Source organism: Rattus norvegicus, chromosome 13 (assembly GCF_036323735.1).
Source record: "Rattus norvegicus strain BN/NHsdMcwi chromosome 13, GRCr8, whole genome shotgun sequence".
NCBI lineage: Eukaryota > Metazoa > Chordata > Mammalia > Rodentia > Muridae > Rattus > Rattus norvegicus.
In genome coordinates, this window is record NC_086031.1 from 24,321,206 (window position 1) to 24,342,166 (window position 20,961).

The 20,961-nt window shown below is 39.8% G+C and overlaps 1 pseudogene; it reads right to left on the reverse strand.

Annotated features, from left to right (window-relative positions):
• Nucleotides 1-14,652: 14,652 nt before the first annotated feature.
• On the reverse strand, nt 14,653-19,867 carry Gapdh-ps7 (Glyceraldehyde-3-phosphate dehydrogenase, pseudogene 7; annotated as a pseudogene).
• Nucleotides 19,868-20,961: the final 1,094 nt, after the last annotated feature.

The window sequence follows — 20,961 nt, forward strand, 5'->3', positions numbered from 1 at the left end:
CTCGTCCATGTTGTTGTGTCTACTGGGTTGGCATTATGAAGGACTTGTTCAATACAGTTTTGTTTTATGCTTCTTCATGTTGATATTATCATTCAAAGACCTTGTAGAACTTCCTTCTTCCTGAAAACCGTTTCACATACACCTCTCCTTCTTAGTGTGTGCTTGTTGCAGCTGTTTTATCCTGGTGACAAAATGGTTAAATAACGTAAAGGGGAAATGATTTATTTTGATTTGCAGTTTCAAATGATGATTCATCATGTCTCTGTGTACCAGGGTAGAATTCTTCATGTTAGAGGATCTTTCATGGCAGACAGGAGGAAGGATAGATATGAGGAGCCTTGGTGTTAGGTGTATTCTCCAAAGGCTTTCCTTCCTGGACCAACCTCCAGTAGGGTCCTCTTAGTTTCTAGTATTTCCTAAAATATTACCACCAACTGAGGAAATTTCATATTCAAATTATAACAGTAACCCTGGATGACCATTAGTATTTTCTTCTCCAAAAATGTCTAACTGTTGTACAGTATGGCTGCCCACTGATCTGGACTTAGCTGTTCATATAGATCTGTTAGTTGAGTACCTATTCTTTTTCTTTACCACTCCTCACTTGACTTTTCCATACACTCTCCGACATTTTGCTGACCTTTCCCCTACTAGTGCATTATTCCACCTGTTTTGTAGTTCTTATGTGCCTCTCCATTACGGCCTTGAGGACAAGGTACTCGATTCACATTTTGCCACTGTCATCATGCCCTATTGGGTGGACCACCTAATATACGTACACACTCAGCAAACACTGTTGACAAATTGATTAATTGTAAGTGAATTGAGGCCAAAGGTGAGTATTAATCATCTCCCCAGTAACACATCAGAGTAATGTAATGACATCTATAAAATTCACGAATATATTTATTGTATTAGATTGGAACTGTTTCTCTGTAGTGACATCTTATTAATCATTTAATGATAAGAACAATGATGATGACAACACTCACTTATCATGTAGCATTCATTGGGGACAAGGCAACATATGTACCAACCTAATCACTGCGTCTACATGGAGACGGGCTTGTTTACTTACCCAGCCTTTGCAGAAGAGGAAGGAAGCTGAGAACATATGGAACTTTACTCTGGTCCTCCATTTTGTCAGTGGTGTGGTAAGGCTTTGCTGCAGGTATGCATCTTCATGCCCAACACTTCCTTGCATTGAGATAATTTTAATTAAAGCGCTGTGACCTAATGAACTTGTGATATACAGCTCACTGGTTTTCTGTTGCTAATCTCTTGCCTGTTTCTCAACTACTAATGCTCTGACTTGTCCTCAGTTCCCTGTGGAACACTTTCAGTCGAGCTTATAGATAACTGTCATAACATTATTTCTTCTAGAAACCTCTGTGTAAAGACCCATAGTGAGAATTCTGGAATTATGCTTTCTTTAAAAAAACCACAGTCTGTATGTAGAAAAATAAAAATAGGTCCATATTTGTCCCTTGCACAACCTCAGGAGGAAGGTAGTTGGGAGGACCATCCAGAATGTTCCAGAGACCTGGGAGGTGAGAGATTCTCAGGTCTCACAGGGAGGAACCCTAGATGAAATGCCCTACAGTGGGGAGAGGAAACTTGTAGAGCCCACCTCTAGCAGAAAGACAGGGCATCAGGTGAGGGATGATCCCATCCCACAGTCAAAACTCTGACCATAATTATTCCTGTCTGAAAGAATTGCAGGGAAGGAAATGGAGAACAGAAGCTACTAACTCTCTGGTTGAATTAGAGAAAAGCTAAAAAAGCTGAGGAGGAGGGCAACCCTGTAGGAGGACCTGCACTCTCAATTACCCTGGAACCCCAAGATCTCTCAGACACTGGGCCACCAAAGAGGCAACATATGCCAGCTAATATGAGCCCCCTCACCCCCAGCACATAAACAGCAGAGGACTGCGAAGTCTGGACTCAGTCAGAGAAGATGCACCTAACCCTCAAGAGACTGGAGTCCTCAGGGAGTGGGAAGGTTTGGTGGGATGCGCGGTATGAAGGTGGGGACATCCTTGTGGAGACTGGGTGGCAGAGAGGAGATATGGGATAAGGAAGAGTCAGAGGGTAGACCAGGAGGCAGATATAATCTGAACTGTAAAAAAATGATTAAATAACATTAGAAAAATAAAAGAAAAATTGCCAAGTCACCAATAATGTGTTGTTGAACAAAAACAAAAACGAAAACAAAAACAAGCAAACAAACAAAAAACATAACCCAGAAACAAATATTATGAGAATACATTTTGGATTTAATCCCAAGAGTGGAATACAGGGATGCTTCGGATGGCCCAAAGTTAGTTCCTGCAGCTGTATGGCATTTGCAATTCTGGGAACTTTTCAGAGGTTATTTAAATGCTGTAACCCTGATAGACAGGGTTGGTGGTGGTGTCCAGTTGTTGAATGCTGTTGGTTGCTGTTGAACATGCCTTTTTAAGTAGTCACGCACAAAGAAAAAAAACCCCAAGAAGAAATCACATATCTTGACAGAGAAGAGTAAAGTTCCCCTAATCAGCCCCTTGAAACCCCTAATCAGCAAGAAGTAGTCGAACTATAAAGCTAACCCTAACCCTAACCCTTTCCAACCCATGACTTTATTAAGGAATCTCTCTTTTCTTCTCTATCCTTTTTTCCTCTCTCTTGTCCATTGTTAGGAGCTTGCAAAAGTGGAAGAATAAGGGCGGAGAAGGGCGGAAGAAAGACTAGCCTGTAAAGTAGCAAAAGGCCAGCTACAAAGGCCTGAAACTTGACTCTTACAGGTTCAGAATCTTTCCTGTCTTCTGTGAAACAGCATTGTCCTGAGTTTTGTCTTTCCTTGCTTCCAGTTGAGAAGGACTCTTGAAAGTGTTTTCCTTTTTTTAAAAAAAGTAACAAAAATAAATAAAAATAAAAAAAGGAGCCAGAGAGATGTCTCAGAGGATAATGGTGCTTGCATGTTAACCCAAGGACCCAAGTTTAATTCTTGGCTATGCTCAGTTTTGCAGCAATCCTCCGGCTTCAGTGTCCCTGAATCTGCACTTATGGACATGTATCCACCATATTCTTTATAAATATGCATTTTTAAAGCAGTCATGGTGATTATATCTGCGTTCTTTCAACTCGCTCAGGGAACTTTGAGACGGCATCATCCCTGTCACGAGTGCTGTGGAATTCATGTTAAAGATCAAGGACCTGAAGCTGAGTCCTGAGCAAAGCAGGCCAAGCTCTATTTACATGTTACATATAAATCTTCTTTCTATCATTTCAGATGATAGCACAGTGCCTAGCACTCAAGTAATCTCCATAAATTGTCACTTTAAGGGCTTTATCAGCCTGCTTTGTTAGGTGGTCTAATATTAGAATTTCTTAAGACTTTCTTCTAGATAAGAGAAATATTTCATAATTATATTCCTTAAAGAAATAACTGTCATAAGCTAATGCTACAATTATCTCTGCCAAACAATAATGAAGTAGGAATCAATTTGAAATTAATAAAATACTAAGTACACAATTTTTTTCCAGAAGTAAACAAATTATTCTGTTTCATACTCCCCTGCCTTAATATTTAAAAATCTTTTCCATCTGATCTTCTCTACTATAGCTGTACTACTCTTTTTGTATTTCTGTCCTCTGGAATATTTGCTTATACCAGGGAGTGGATACGTGATTTGTGCCTAACCCTCTTGCTAACATTTCAAATGCATTATCTTATCGATTACAGCGTTGACAGGAAGATCTAATTCTTAGTATCCTGAGCTTGCAGATGAAACTCTGAATCTTTGGAGACATATGTACCTTGTCAAGGCCTATAGCCAGTAAGTGAAACTTGACTCTGCAACATTCAGTCCCAAAGTCCATGTTCTTGCTAATTTAGTGTCTCATGCCACATAGTGGTTTCTCTTAGTGTGATTTTTCAGTGGGGTACTAATTTGTTTTTAAATTTAAGAGTATGAATTGTGTATTCTGTAAAGGCACATGTTAAAAATGTGTCTATTTTAATCTTAAGAATTGGCCTTCTGTTGTGGTTTGCCCTGGAGTTATCTGTATTGTGATGCTAATTTCACTGCCTCAAGGACAGCTGCCTAGTCTTGTACTCAGGACTCAAGTGACTTCACCAGAACCTTCTTCCTATTTAATTTGTAGATTACAGGTGAGGGCAGGTACAGGATAGAAGGAGGCCTGTCATTGGACGAGAAGGAAGGATGGGCAGGAGAAAAGTTTGAAGGAGGAGGAAGAGACTGGAAGGAATGAGGAAGACAGTTGGGACAGAGCGGGTAGCGTGGTGGAGAGAAAAAGGAAGCTGACGTTAATATTCCACTCTGTATATTTTCAGGTTGTTATTAATGTTCTTAAGGGATGGATGTATACTGGGCTTTGTATGTTTAAGTGGGCCCTTATATCTTATCAATTGGGTCAAAGGTTATTGTGCTGTGTGTTCTTTTATGTGACGGTTTGAGAGTAGGAAAGTGTGCGGTGGCTGGAGACACTGGGCCACCGCAGAGTTGGGATGTGTTTCCGCCAAGATATCTAGCAGTTATCTTGGGGCACTGCGGTGACAGACCTAGTGGGGGATAAAAAAAGACTGTTTTATTTTTTATATTTTACAACAACAGCCTTCGGGTCATGTTAAAATAATATATTAAAAATCCAAAGGAAAAGAGAGAAAACCTTTAGAAATCTGCTCAATAGTTTGATCCCTTACACTGTTAGAAGGGGCAGTTATAATGTTACATATGTATGCCCATTCAAACTCCCTTGTATTACAGATAGTGCTGGGGAGATGATTCAGTGGGTAAAGTACTTGCAACGGAAGTCTGGTTTAGTTTCCTGGAACTCATGTAAAAGCTGGACTCAGTAACATAAGTGTCTGTCATCCCATCACAGCATAGCCCAGAGAAATGAGGTAGAGACAGAAGACTTGGTGAGAGCTGTGAGCTAGCTAGCCTGGAGCAAACAAGGGATAATCTGTCTCTAACAAGGCAGGGTGAGAAGATTAGCTCCTGAGATTGTCCTCTGACTCCTCTGGCCAACTTATCTTTCAGTCCTTCTGTCTTGTTCCCTGAACCTGTCTCCCTTTTTGTCTCTGTTTCCATCTCTGTCTGTCTCTCTGTCTCTGTCTGTCTCTGTCTGTCTCTCTGTCTCTGTCTCTCTCTCTGTCTCTCTCTGTCTCTCTCTGTCTCTGTCTCTGTCTCTCTCTCTCTCTGTCTCTCTCACACACGCGCGCACACACACACACACACACACACACACAGAGGCCAAAAAGATATAGATAAATTTTTCTTGCGGATTGATTGCTCTTCTTTCTGTATTTTATTCTCACATAGAATGCTAGGAAGATGTAGGGAATGAAGAATTTTGGTTTGGGTAAATTAACTGGTTTGGGGATGGGGAAGGGTGAGTTACACTTCCCATGTCAAGCTGAGACAGAACTAGGTTACTCTTACAGGAATTATGCTTTTGTTTGCTTTGTTTTGGGCTTTTCACTTCTTTAAATTTGGCATCAATGTCATCCAATGTCATTGTATGATGCTGATGTAAAGTGACAGTCTAAATCTAATAGCTGTGTTTGTCTAATTGCTTATCAAATGTATGACTCGAGTCACTTACATTCAATGTAACTCAACTGTATAGATTTAAGTAGAGAAGGCAAATCTCTGGAAGAATGAACAGCCATGTTTCTGATCTGCTTGTGCAGCAGAGAAAGTGCCTAGCTATTCATCAGACTGACTGATTCATTTGACCTGTATGAGGAGAAAAGAAAAGAAAAGGGCATATATTCTTTACTTGTGACACTATCACCTGTCACCTATCACCTCCAGGTCAAGATCCTGAACTATTCAGTAACATAAACTGAAAACGAATGAGGGAACCTTTACTGACTGCAAAATTTGATTTTTATTTAAAACGTCACAACTGGTCTTAGATGAGAGCATTCACAGTGACTGGCAGCTACACTCGATGATTTTCCTGGGGACACTGAGATGAAAATCTCAGCCAGCCATCATGTTGCAACTGAGACTTAGGACTGAGGGAAAATGAGCTTATAATTTATTTTCTTTATGCTTACAGATAGTGTTTCACACGCCAGTCTGGACTTACAGACTGAGACCTGCCTGTGAAGATAACAACCACACCAACTGTTAAAATTTACTGAATGTTCTTATGTACCAGTTGGCAATCACTACGTTTAGCCCCAGAGCATCTCCTTTGCAATCAAACGTCTTTCCTTGTGACCCCAGGGGATTCTTACAACTGAGCTGGTACAGGAATCTTTGCCACATCAGGGTTTTTCTAGACTGCTGTACCAATGCCAAAGCCTATCAGATTCTTTCATGAAATATTTTAAAAATTACCTCTGAAATGAGAAGTGGACTGCTTTTATGCAGAGTCCATTTATAAAATACTTTTCCTTGGGATAGTTCAGATCATTCACAAAACTGCAATGTTCATTACAGATTGAATATTCATTGCAGGACTCAGTAAATAAATTAAACAATAATTTTTCTGAAGAGTCCCTGTTTGTTTCAAAATGTAACGTTTTTTTTTTAAGAATATATATTTATTTATATGAGTACACTGTAGCTGTCTTCAGGCACACCAGAAGAGGGCCTCACTTCCACAGATGGTTGTGAGCTACTATGTGGGTGCTGGGATTTGAACTCAGGATCTCTGGAAGACAGTCAGTGCTCTTAACCACTGAGCCATCTCTCCAGCCCACATCGTAGGATCTCTAAGGCAACTTCAACGTCACAGCTTCATGGAAGGGCCTTTCTGGGACTCAATCTGGGGAGGAAAGTCTTGTTTCTTTCAGTAAGGAACTGCTACAATGTAAATCTCTTTCTGTTATGTCTTTCAGGAATTCTGGTACTAAAGAAATTTCTCTGGAAAATAATGAAACTGCACAAGTTACTCCCTATATCTTTGCTCTTTCCTTCTAAATGGGTCACTTACTACTTTTATTTTTTGTGTGTATTTTATGCCATTTACTGTTAGAAAGTGCATCAAAAATCCAAAAGTGCTGATGTAACTTTTAGATTAAATAAAATATGTAATTGTTGTATCTCCTCTTTACTGAGTACCCTTCTCCCACCACTTCTCCTAGGCAGGTTTTTGTGCACAGGATGTCATAAGTCTCAAGTTGTGTCTGAAATTAAAACAATTAATAGTAAGTGTTGAAATTCATTTCTTTGATCTTGTTTTGGGCTCACAAGTCTTCCATTGAGACTCAACTGTCTCTGGATTTGACCTAACTAGCTATGATTAAAAGAAACCTTGAAATTATGCAATAATATGTTTTTATTTTACATTTGGATTTTTGTATTTAATTACTGAATCTATGGAGATGCAACTTTAGAGATTTACTTAGTTCATAGATATGATGACCTGTTTGTCTCATCTTTCTACTTTCTTTTCTTCCTAGACACTTCATAGAAGCCCTTCTAATTCTATAGAATTAGGAAAGGGTAGAAATAAGCTCAATTCTAACGGTTTGTTTTAGTTAGAAGAGGTTTGTAAGCAGTAAAAGGCAAAGGGTCTGGGGTATGGGATGCTTAGAAAACCGACTACAGTGAACGCAATACTAACTTCTGCAGACAATTTTTAAGATTTTTTATTAGATATTTTATGTATTTACATTTCATATGTTATTCCCTTTCCTGGCTCCTGGTTCCCCCTCCCATTCCCCCTTCTCCTGCTTCTATCAGGATGCTTCTCCTCCTAACCATCCACTCTCACCTCAACATCCTGGCATTCCCCAACAATGGGGTATCAAGCCTTCACAGGACGAAGGGCCTCTCCTCCTATCGATGACAGACAAGGTCAACCTCTGGTGCATATGTGACTGGAGCCATGGGTCCTTCCATGTGTACTCTTTGCTTGGTGGTTTAGTCCTTCGGAACTCTGGGAGGGGGGGTCTGGTTGGTTGATACTGTTGTTCTTCCTATGCGGTTGCAAATGAGTATGATGTGATTACACAGGATGAGAAGGCCAGCAAAGGGCATCATGGATCCATAAAACCTGGGCTGCATAGTAAGGTCCATGCCAGCCTGAGTTATAAGATAGAGACTGTCTCAAAAATTAAAACAAAGCATAAACTAACACATAAACATCACATTCTTTTCAAATTTGATTTTAGCCTGTATACTAAGGATGAAAGGCGGCCATGAGAACAGAACTGCCTGAATATTCTCTAACAGTTTCTGCACTCATTAATTCTGAGAGAATATAATTTTATTGTTATGATTTGCATTACTTGTTCAAGTTATTGTACACACTGTGTGTTCAGTGCTTTCCAGTTTTATGCTGTGTTATTCTATTTGTTGTGTTCTCAGAACACTGGAAAATAATTTAGTCTATTTTCTTTTTTATAAAAATTCATTATATTTATTTAAATTGCTTTTGTCAACAAGAGATTTCTTTTTCTCCATTAATTTGTTTATGCATTGACTTTACAGCATGATTGCAACCACCCCCTCCCCTCCGAATCCTACCCACACACTCTCCTCTCATCCCCTTCCCTTCTCAGAGAATGGAGGGCCCCCATGGGTGCTCAACGACCCTGGTATATTAAATCACAACAGAATTAAGTGCATCCTCTCCCAGTGAGGCCATACAAGGCAAATCAGCTAGGGGAAGGGATCCAAAGGCAGGCAACAGAGTCTGAGTCAGAGATAGCCCCACTCTGATTGTTAGGAGACACACATGACAAACAAGCTGCACATATGTATAAGGGGCCTAGATTCAGATCATGCATACTTTTTGCTTGGTAGTTCAGTCTCTGTGAGCACTCATGGACTCAATTACTTTACTCTGTAGGTCTTCTTGTGGTACTTGTGATATTCTTGACAACTCTAGCTCACACATTCCCTAACCACATCCCCAGCCCTGAGCTCTGCCTTGTTTGGCTGTAGGTCTCTATATCTGTTTCCATTGACTGTTAGAAGAAACCTCTCAGAAGACAGTTATGCTAGACTTCTGTCAAGCATAACAGAATATCATTAACAGTGTAAAGAGTTGGCTCTCTTCCATGGGATATGTCTCTAGTTAGGCTAGTCATTGGTTGTCCATCCCCCCGTCCCCCATCTCTGCTTCTTCATTATCCCTGTACTTCTTGTAGGCAGTACAAATTTTAGGTCAAAGGTTTTGTGGTGGGTTAGTGCCCCACTCAGTCCACTGAAAGTCCTTCCTGGCTACAGAAGTTGGCTACTTCAAGGCTCCAAAACTCCAGCTGTTAGTAGTCTCAGTTAGGATTACTCCAAAGACTCCTGGGAGTTTCCTCTGTCCCAGAGCTGCTCTCTCACCAATTTCGACTCTCTCTCCAAGCTATCTACACCAGCTCCCCAAACCTGATCTCTACCCATTCCGAACTCCACTCCCACCCACCTAGTTTCCTTTCTCCATTTACTTCAGATGTCTATTTCCCCTTCTGAGTGAGATGCAAGCATCCTCCATGGGCCTTCCTTGTTATTTAGTTTCTTTGGTTCTGTGGATTATCCTGTATTTTAAGGCTAATGTCCACTTATAAGTATATAAGTTATATACTCACTTATGTCCTTTTGGGACTGGCTTACCTCACTTAGGATAATATTCTCAAGTTCCATCCATTTGCCTGTAAAATTCATGATGTCTTTGCTTTGAATAGTTGATTGGTATTCCATGTGTAGATGTACCACATTTTCTTCATCCATTCTTCATAGAGGGATATCTGGGTTATTTCCAGATTTGGGCTATTACATATAAATCAGCTATGAGCATAGTTGAGCAAGTGTCCTCGTGGTATGGTGAAGCTTCTTTTGGGTATATACCCAGGAGTGGATAGCTGAGTCTTTGGTTGGAGCTATTCCCGAGTTTCAGTTTGCACTCCTACTAGCACTGGGGGAATCTTTCCTTGTTCCACATCTTTGACAGCATGTGCTGTCACCTGTATCTGATCCATTCTGACCTATGTAAGATGGAATCTCAGAATTATTTTTGTTTATATTTCTCTCTTGACTGACGATGTACATATCTTTAAGTGCAGCCATTAGCAATTACTGTATTAAAAATTCTGTTTAACACTGCACCCCCATTTTAATGGGGTATGTTAATGCCCCGTTAACAATTGTTTTAGCTACCCTGTTTTGTTTTGTTTTTCTTATTTTACAGTAGGAAGTTGAGAACTGTTCATTCAAGGTCTGAATTATGATGAGAATTGCAGTGAATCTGTAGATTTCTTTGTAGGATGGCCATTTTTACTATATTAATGCTGTGTTATTTGATCTTTGACTGTGTTGGGTTGTTTGGTTTGTTGGTATTTAATTTCTTGAGTTCCTTATATATTAAAGATATTGAAGGGAGGGTTGATGAAGATCTTTTCCAATTCTGTAGGTTGCCACTTTGTCCTATTCATGGTGTCCTTTAGATTACAGAAGCTTTCAGTATCATGAAGTACCATTTATTAATTCTTGATCTTAGTGCCTAAGCAATTGGTGTTCTGTTTGTCTGCTATAATAATGTGTTCCAGGCTATGCCCTATTTTTCTTCTATTAGATTTCATGTATGCAGTTTTATTTTGAGATCTTTGATCCACTAGGACTTGAGTTTTGTGCAGGCTGATAAATATGGATCTATTTTCATTCTCCTATGTGCAGACACCCAGTTAGACCAGAACCATTGGTTGAAGATGATTTCTACTTTCCATTGTGTGGTTTTAGTTTTGTGTCAAAAATCAAGTGTCCATAAGTGTGTGACTTTCTAGGTCTTCAATTTGATACCATTAATCAGTCTATTCCAGGCCAATACCATGAGGTTTTTCTTAGTTGTGCTTTATAGTACAGCTTGAAAACAAGAATGGTGATTTCTCTTGAAGTTCTTTTATTGTAAAGGATTGTTTTAGCTATCCTGGGTTTTTTATTTTTCCATAGAAAGTTGAGAATTGCTTTTTCTAGGTCTGTAAGGAATTGATATTGGGATTTTAATGGGAATTGCAATGTATCTGTAGATTGCTTTAGGCAAGATGGCCATTTTTATTGTGGTAATCCCACTGAACTACGATCAGAGGAGATCTTTCCATCTTCTGATACCTTCTTCAATTTTTTTTCTTCAGACACTTGAAGTTATTGTCATACAGGTTTTTTCTTTCTTCAGAGATTTGAAGATATTGTTAAAGACATCTTCCCTTTGCATGGCTAGAGTCACACCAAGATATTTTATATAGTTTTTGGTTATTGTCAAGGATTTTGTTTTCATATTTTTTTTTGCTCAGCCTGTTTATCATTTGTATAAATGACTGAGAGCTATCTTTTTAAGGTAAGTTTTATATCCAACCAATTTGCTCAAAGTGTTTATAAGCTGTAATCATTCTCTGGTAGATTTTTGGGGCCCCTTACATACATTATCGTATCACCTATGAATAGTTTTACTAAAGTGTGTTGTACAATACTTTGACTTCTTTCCAATTTCTATTCCCTTGATTTCCATTAGTTGTCTTATTGTTCTAGCTACAACTTCAATCACTATATTGAAGAGATGTGAAGAAAGCGAGGAGCCTTGTCTTGTCCCTCATTTTTGGCGAATTTCTTTAAGTTTCACCTCATATAATTTGATTTTGGCTATTGGATTGCTGTGTATTGCCTTTATTGTGTTTAAATATGTACCTAGTATGCCTGACCTCTCCAAATTGCTTAACATGAAAGTGTGTTGGATTTTTGTCTAAGGATTTTTCTGTATCTCCATGTCAAATGTCAAAGTGGTCTTCAGATCTGCAACTCCATTTTTATCTTTGATTACTGCAACAAACTTCTTTCTCCTTGGCTGCTTCTGCTTTCTGTAAGCAGGTCTCCTCCACAGATATCCCACAGCTCTATCTTTAACATCTTGGTGTCTCCAAGTAAATTTCTCCTTGACAGCTTCATGTTCCAATATCTGGAATCCACATATGATTTTCTGGGTTCCTCCAAAGAGCTTCGGTAACTTCTTCAGCTCTGCCCTCAGTAGCACTCTAGGCTCTGGTTGACTCCACTCCACTGCTGCTGTTGCTCTTGGTGATTATCACATGATGCTGGTATCTCCAACACACTGCGATCTTGCACTTCAACTAGGCTTCATTGATAGCCTCTTATAGGCTTGCCTCATGATGCCAACCCTTACCATTTCTTTTTTTACATTACTCCTTCAGATCTGGGCTGTCAACTGCAACTGAGGCTACACTTTCACCAAAGGCTTTTCCTGGCCTCTCACAGTGCCAAATCTCAGCTGCTCTCCATGATCCTCTCATACCTTCAAAACCAGTACCACTTGGATGATTCTTACTTATTTCCAAGTCCAACTTTGACAACAGGTTCAACCTTGGCTATCTCTCGAAAACAACTTTTTTAGTGATCTCAGAAAACACTTCTCAGAAGATTTCACATCAGTGATGCTGGTCTCTTCGTAATCACCAATAATTTCTTAGCTCTAGCCAACTAGCATCAATTATCCCAGTAGTCCCTTCTATTCATTCTAAAGCCAGGGCCACATGGCTGAAATTGCCAAGTGCTATTTTCTGGGGTTGGAACATCTCCCCTTATTCTATTATCAGTTTCTGTTTTCCAACTACCTTACTGCCTAAGTTTGGCTCCCCTGGAACTTGTTCTGTAGATTGACCTTGAAATCAGAGATCTGCATAGCTCTGTCTACTAAAAGCTGAAATTAAAGGTGTGTACTACCAGGCCCTTACTTAAATATTTCTTAACCTAGAACTTGCTCTGTTCCAGGCTGGCCTTTAACTCAGATATCTGCTCGGCTTTGTCTCCTTCAATTAAAGGTGTACTAACGTGCCTGGGCCTAAGCCTCTCATGGCCATTGTTCCTCAAGATCCAGATCATAAGCTTGTGTCATCCAGCCTCAACATCTGGATCGCTAGTATACAGTCCATTTTTGGACTGTAGTTCATGCCATGTGAAAAATCCAAACTATTTTGTTCATCTGTAAACACAAATGGTAAGTTTAGCTTCGTGGGTTCTTGCTCTAAGGTCACCACTCTCTAAATATCTTTATCTCCTTGAACACAGGATTCAGCTCCATTTCACTTTCCATTGCACTTATTATTGCATCTGTTGATTGCTGTTGATACGCTGGTGAGGGGACATGAGGTATAAGGTTAGATTCTGTGATTGAGCAATGAAAAAGGATTGAGCAGTGCTAAGAGTTTTAGGTGGGAGAGAGGAGACAGGGACAGAAAAAGATGGAGGAAGAGGATGAACCCAACCCACATGGCTTGAAATAATCATAGGTAGCTATGGATATCGTAGAAGAACATAGAATAATATAGGGCAATTTGTCCAATCTAGGTGGGCAGCTTGTAATAATTATCAGTTGAATTTTATGTTCTTTGTGTGGGTGTTTTGTGGATTTAGAATTTACTGTTATAAATCTGACTGATAACTTACAAGCATCTGGAGTTTTGATTTTACTGGGTTATAGGGATTTGTGATAGCTAGCCACAGGGAGGGGATGGATAGGTGGGAAGATATGAGTGGTTCGGATGCAAGTGAACTGCAGGCCGTTGGGTGGACAGCAGAATGGGGATAGCCATGGAGGCAGGGAGACCACTGTGTACTAATTACATGCAATGGCTTGAATCATACATTCTGTATTATTTCTTTTTAAGCTTGCTGTGCTTGATTGGAATGTTCTTCATGAGACTAAACCGAAGAACAAAGTCTCTGCTGGGTTTTTTTGAGATGTCCTTTGTCAATGGAATTAATATAAATCTGCCTTAGCTTCAGGTAGACTCTTCAGACAAGAGCAAAAACCAGGCACGTTCTTCACCAAAATGGTACAAAGCAGTCTCTAGATCATATACTGAAATTCTTCTCCATTGACATCTCTTGGGTCAGGTCTGTGCAATTCGAATCACTCTCAGCAACCAAGTCTTCCATAATCCTCCTAGGATATCCCATTAAGACCCACTTAAAGGATTCTACTGCTTTCCAAATCCAAAGTCTACAAATCCACATTCTTTCAAACAAAAGCATGGTCAGGCCTATTACAACAATACCCCAGTTCCTGGGACCAACTTCTGTCTTAGGGTTTTACTGCTGTGAACAGACACCATGACCAAGGCAACTCTTATAAGAACAACATTTTATTGGGACTGGCTTACAGGTTCAGAAATTCAGTCCATTATCATCAAGGCAGGAATGACAGTGTCCAGGCAGGCAGAAGGAGCCAAGAGATTTACATCTTCACTTGAAAGCTGCTAGGAGAAGAATGGCTCCTCAGTGGTTAGGAGTGTCTTATTGCACACCTCTACAATGACACACCTACTCCAACAAGGCCATACCTACTCCAACAAGGCCTTTCCTCCTAATAGTTCCAGTCCCTGGGCCGAGCATTTCCACATCACTACAGTGCCTTAGCATTTGGAGCATAGATTTCAGAATTGAGATATGAACTTGGCATATTTTTCCTTTGATGAATATGAAGTCCTTCCCCATTTCTTTTGATTAATTTTGGTTGAAAGTCAACTTCTTAGATATTAATTCCAACTTTCTTCTTGGTCTGTTTGCCTGGAAATTTTTTTTTTCAGAGCCCTTTCCTCTTACGTGATGTTTATCTTTTTTCTGAGGTTGTTTCTTATATGCAGCAGAATGATGCATCCTGGTTTTGCACCCATTTTGATTGCCTATTTGTTTTTATTAGGACATTGAGTCTATTGATTTGGGAGGTATTAATGACCAATGATTGTTAATTCCCATTATTTGGGGGGGGGTGCAGCAGACTTTATTGATGGTATTGAAGAGAGTAGGGAGTGCTCCCTAGGCCCCATCTGTTATTATGGAGGTCTGGGATGGAATTGGGAGGGAAATGCTCAGTGTTGGGAGCTGATTTTGTATGGAAACTCCTCAGAAACTGAGGGTCTCTCTCTTGCTCTCAGTATTCTTTCTGGGCTGGGGTGGATGGTCCAGGGTTTCTTACTCCTTGGAGGCCATGTAGGCTATGAGGTCTACCATCTTGCTGCTGTAGCCATATTCATTGTCATACCAGGAAATGAGCTTTACAAAGTTGTCATTGAGAGCAATGCCAGCCCCAGCATCAAAGGTGGAAGAGTGGGAGTTGCTGTTGAAGACTCAGGAGATAACCTGGATAGTAGTAGTCCGGGATGCCCTTTAGTGGGCCCTCAGATGCCTGCTTCATCACCTTCTTAATGTTATCATACTTGGCAGGTTTCTCCAGGCAGTATGTCAGATCCACAATGGAAAAATTGGGGGTGGGAAACAAAAGGCCATGCCAGTGAGCTCTAGGTTGACCTTGCCCACAGCCTTGACAGCACCAGTGGATGCAGGGATGATGCTCTGGGCTGCCCCACTGCCACCATGCCACAGCTTTCCCGAGAGACCATCCACAGTCTTCTGAGTGGCAGTGATGCCATGGACTGTGGTCATGAGCCCTTCCACGATGCCAAAGTTGTCTTGGATGAACTTGGCCTGGGGGCTAAGTAGTTGGTGGTGCAGGGTGCATTGCTGACCATCTTGAGTGAGTTGTCATATTTTTTGTGGTCCACACCCATCACAAACATGGGGGTGTTAGCTGAAGGGGTGGAGTTGATGACCCTTTTGGTCCCACCCTTCAAGTGAGCCCCAGCCTTCTCCAAGGTGGTGAAGACGCCAGTAGACCCCACGACATACTCAGCACCAGCATCACACCATTTGATGCTAACAGGATCTCACTCCTGGAAGATGGTGATGGGCTTCCCATTGATGACAAGCTTCCCATTCTCAGCCTTGACTGTGCCATTGAATTTGCCATGTGTAGAGGCATACTGGGACACGTAGACCATGTAGTTGGGGTCTATGAAGGGGTCACTGATGACAATAATCTTCACTTTGCCAGATGCAGAGGAGAAGGCAACCCTGGTAACCAGGCGCCCAATACGGCCAAATCTGTTCACACCAACCTTCACCATCTTGTCTGTGGGATGAGGCTGGCACTGCATGAGAAGATGCAACTGTCTCCTCAGGGAGGAGCAGAGAGCCAATTCCTGCTACTTTGATTTTGGTGTTAGTAGAGTTTATGTGTGTGTGCATGTGCCCCTGCATGCATGAGCTTCCCTTCTTTTTGTTTTTGCTGACTTTGGGTTTATGTATTCCCTGTCTTTTATTTGGTGTAGTTAACCTCTGTGGGTTGGACTTTTCCTTCCAGTATCTTCTGTAGTTCTGGATTTGTTGGTAGATATTGCTTGAATTTGGTTTTGTCATGAAATATCTTGGCTTCTCCATCTATGGTCATTAAGAGTTTTGCTGGCTATAGTAGTCTGGGCTGGCATCTGTGGTCTCTTGGAAACTGCAGATATCTGCACAGGCCTCTCTTGCTTGTAAAGTCTTCTTTGGTAAGTCTGATGTACTTCTGATATGTTTACTTTTATATGGTACTTAGCCTTTTCCCCTTGCAACTTTTAATATTCTTTCTTGGTTCTGTACATTGAGTGTTTTGATTACTATGTGGCAGTTGGTTTTCTTTTTTGGTCCAATCTATTTAGTGTTCTGTAAGCTTCTTGTACATTTATAGGTATCTCTTTCTTTAGGTTAGGGCAATTTTTGTCTGTACTTCTGTTGAAAATATTTTCTGGGCCTTTGAGCTAAGGCTCTTCACCTTCTTCTGCTCCTATAATTCTTAGGTTAGGTTTTATCATGGTTTCCCAGATGTCCTGGATGTTTTGTGTTAGAAACTTTTTAGATTTAACCTTTTCTTTGATGGATATATCAAGTTCTTCTATCATATCGCCTAAAGGTGAGATTCTCTCTTCCATCTCCTGTATTCCCTTGGTGATGTTTATCTGTGTAGTTCCTGTTCTCATCCCTAGGTTTCCCATTTCCAGGATTCCCTCAGGTTATGTTTTCTTTATTGCTTCTATTTCCATTTTCAAGTCTTAAACATATTTATTCATTTCCTTTAGCTGTTTGATTCCATTTTCCTGTATTTCTTTAAGGTATTTATATATTTTCACTTTAAATGTCTTTACTATCTTCACAAGGCTGGATTCTTGTGCTTCAACTGTGTTCGAATATTGAGGGCTTGCTGTAGTGAGATAATTGGATTCTGGTGGTACCATATCTGGCTCCTCTTGACTTTGTCTTTATCCTTTTGCCATGTGGTTGTCCTGGCCTTTTGCCATCTGGTTGTTCTTATAGTTTGTAGACCTTGTAGTCTCTGATGGCAGCAGGCCTCTCATAGTCCCATATTTGAGCAGGCCTCTGGTAGTCCAAATTGAAGTGGGCCACTTGTAGTCCCTGACAGTAGCAGACCTCTGGGTCAGGCAATGGCAGGCACAAGGGACAGGGCAGAGTTCACAGCTCTCATTGCTATTGGACTTACCTGAGGATTTCTGACAGGCAAAGTTATTCTAGTACCACTCTCTTATTCCTCTGTGTTTTAACTCTTCATTCTACATTCTGTCACCATGTCTAATGAATGAATAATTATTACCTTATCATTTTCCTGGTCAATCTACAATATAGAAGCATGTGACAAACACATCTTTAAAAGGATGCATGGGAAAATAAGGCATTCTTCAGTAAATATATAAATTTCAAAGTATTTGAAGGAAGTTTTATAAATAAATACATACTAGGATAAATTAAAATAAAAGTTTGAAAAATTTCTTGGACACACAGTAGTGGGATTCATTTATTTAGTCATGGAATTCAGGAATTTAGGCAAATTGTCATTGATAGTTGTGCTGTACACTATTGACATTCGTGAACTTCTGATTGAAAGGAAGGTAAGTGGGAAATGATATTGCAGATGGATTATTGTTCATCAATCTTGCTTCTTTATGAAACACAAAGAGCTCCATGTTGCCTTGTAGAGAGGGTGGTATGCAGACCTGGAGGGTCAAATGAGTTAATATTGTGAAACACCTCCCACGCCATGCCTGAAGCTCTATCTTTAAATCTGTAGATAAAATACAACCAAAGAAAAGACTGACCAAGCTTCTAAATTTTGAATTTTACAACTCATAGAAAAATGCAGGTGTAATATTAGGAAAAAAAGATGAGCTTCACTTAGATTCTTATATGCAGTACAGTTGGTTTGTGGGTACTGTGTGATGCCATTCAGAGAGAATGCTCAAAAAGGTGGGAATGATAACTTTGTAGATACAAATAATATGTTCTCCTATTGCCATGTGCGAGTTCAGGGGTTCCATTTTAATTAACTTCAAGTGAATAATATTCATAATAAAAACCTGGGAAAAGTATACTGACTTTTTTAAAAAAATACTGTAGTCATTTGTTTATCATTTTAAATGACATTTGGAACATTGAGTATTATGTACCAGGCCACAAATGTAACTTATACCTAGGAAGTATTCACTCCAGGCTTATGTGACATCTGCTGAAAAATCTAAATTACACATTGGCAAAGACTATTCAGATCGGAAAGTCTAAATCTATGTAGAAAAATTGAAAGGAACTGAATTGGGCAGTTGTAGGAGAGAGAGGATAAATCATCCATTTATGTCACAGAAAAGTGCTGGCTTCTGTATTGTTGATATGTCATATGGTTAAAGTTTGAAATACAAAGGTAATAATTTATTTTTATAGCATCTGTCCAAGAAGGGTTCAAACAGCATTTACGTAATAGTTTTGCCCAATATTTCAGTGGAATAAGGTATACTCTGTGATTGTATCTTACAGGTCAGGAGTTGGCAGTGACTGCTCACAATGTACTAAAATTGTTCCAGCATCCCTTGTTAGGGATTTGATATAGCAAGCCAGCAGGACCAGAAGATAAGGTCTCTGTAGTTGACCGAATCAAGGCAGGCAATGTCCTACCAGAATATAGCTCTAGAAATGTCATCATCAATAGATAGTGAAGATTGACAAGTTAGCTTACATTTCAGTCTCTTTTGAAATGAAACATAAGAACTTGCCTTTCTTAAATTAAACACACACACACACACAGACACACAGACACAGACACACACACACACACACACACACACACACACACACACACACACCAATAACAAAACAAAAATAGCCTGTGTTTTCTTAGCCTGACACATTGTCTACCTGCTTCCATTGTTTTGTTCTCCATTTTGATATTTTCTGTGTTTGCATCAGAAAATATTTCTAGTATGATCAAAGAAAAATTGTAATTTTAAATAATATATAAACTTATTTGCTCAATATCAATAATTGTTATATTTATACAAATAAGAAAATGAAGAAGGTGGGCACACTGGTCTATAATTTACTTAATGTTCTGTAGAATTTTAATGCATTTAAACAAGAACATCATTTTAAATGGCCTCTCTGAAAGAAAGATAGGCAGAATTATTCTACAGCATTCCCATAAACAAAGATAATAGCAGTGGCTTTATCATCAAATAGATTAATAGAGAATTAAATATTAATAGTTTAAGATTTAGCCTATTTCCAGGGTTCTTTGTCTCTATATGTAGTGATGATAGAATGTGCCTAATTGTATTAATCATTTGCATGGACTGAGCAATGAACTGTTTCAGACTTCATGTTGTATGGGCCCTTTATGTGCACTTTTTCATGAAGCTTCAGATAGTTTTTACAGAATTATTATTCTGCAGTATAGAAGAGAAAAAAGCATACTCATGAATCTTAGTAAAATTACAATTCTTACCTCCCATGGAGTGGAATAGCATCAACTAGAGTCTAGTGAAGCATGACTTTGTAGTATAAGTTTGACACAGCTTCATGGCTTTTGTTTGTTTGTGTGTGCTTCTGTTTGTCTTTTGTTTTGTTTCATTCTGCCTTATCTGAATATTGGGCTTGAGGAAGAGCAGAAGTGGTCTTAGTTCCTACTGGTGTGCTCCAACCAGGAATAGATGGGTGTAGCAGTGACTAGATGTCCCCAGGGAGCCCTGAGAGATCTTAAGTCATCCAGAGGTAGTTCAGTCCCAGTGTGACATCACAAACAAGACCAAGTCAGGAATGAGCAGCAATTTTCCTATACGATTACCAGTTCTGATAGGGACGATGAAGGGACATCATGGTCCTTGGAGAGCTCCAAGGAGAAGAAGAGATTGGGGTATTTAGTTTCCAGGTTGATAGCTCAGTGAGGAAAGCCTAATGTTAATGTGCCCCCCTTGCCTTATTCCCATCCTCTTCTCATTATCTGGGGATCATTGTGGCTGACTACTCTAAGGCCTGATTAATCCTGCTAAGGAAAGCTATTTGGGGGATTTCCAGCCATCTGCTAATGGTTTTAGCTGCTGCAATTTCTTCCAAGTTGAAACAGCACTCGAGAAAGGAAGGAAGATGTATGAAATTCAGGAGCTAAACAACTCATAAATTTTAAGAAGTTCTTCAAACTAACAAGATACAAAAGAATCCTAATCAAGATCATGGAAACCGTAAGCTACTAAAGGAAGGGACACACTGACCAGCAGAGTAACTTGGAAGAGGTTCTCTGACTTGTATAGCTGCTTGCTACTCTTATGACAGCTTTGAAATTTCAGCATTTGAGTTGTCACCCATGCTGAAGTGTATTTTCAGTCATGCAAAACTGCCTTGGAATTGTTCCTGCCCTAGTAGGCAAACTGTCACCTATATTTCTACATGTAGCCTGGTAAAAACGCTGGTTTATCAAGTTGGGTTTTGGTAGAGGTGTTACATTAGCTTGCCTTTGTTTCTCTGTCTGGGTGAGTAGATGGGTCTTCATGTCACCTTAGAATAAACCTTTCCCCATACTAATTGTGTGTCTTTCTGTCTAATGTAGGATATGGACACAGAGGAATCTACTGACTGAGCTTTTCTTTCTAGGTGAATAATAAGATGAACCCAGATCAGAGGTGACTCTAGAAGAAGAGAGTGTTTGCATAGAGTCAGCGATTGTAAATGACATTTGAGCTGTAAGAACTAAAAGCTAAATCATGAAGGACTCACCTTTCATAAACTTTGCTCTTAAAGGAATTCCTTTCATTCTCACACTTAAGCCAGACTGGTGCTTCTAATGTGG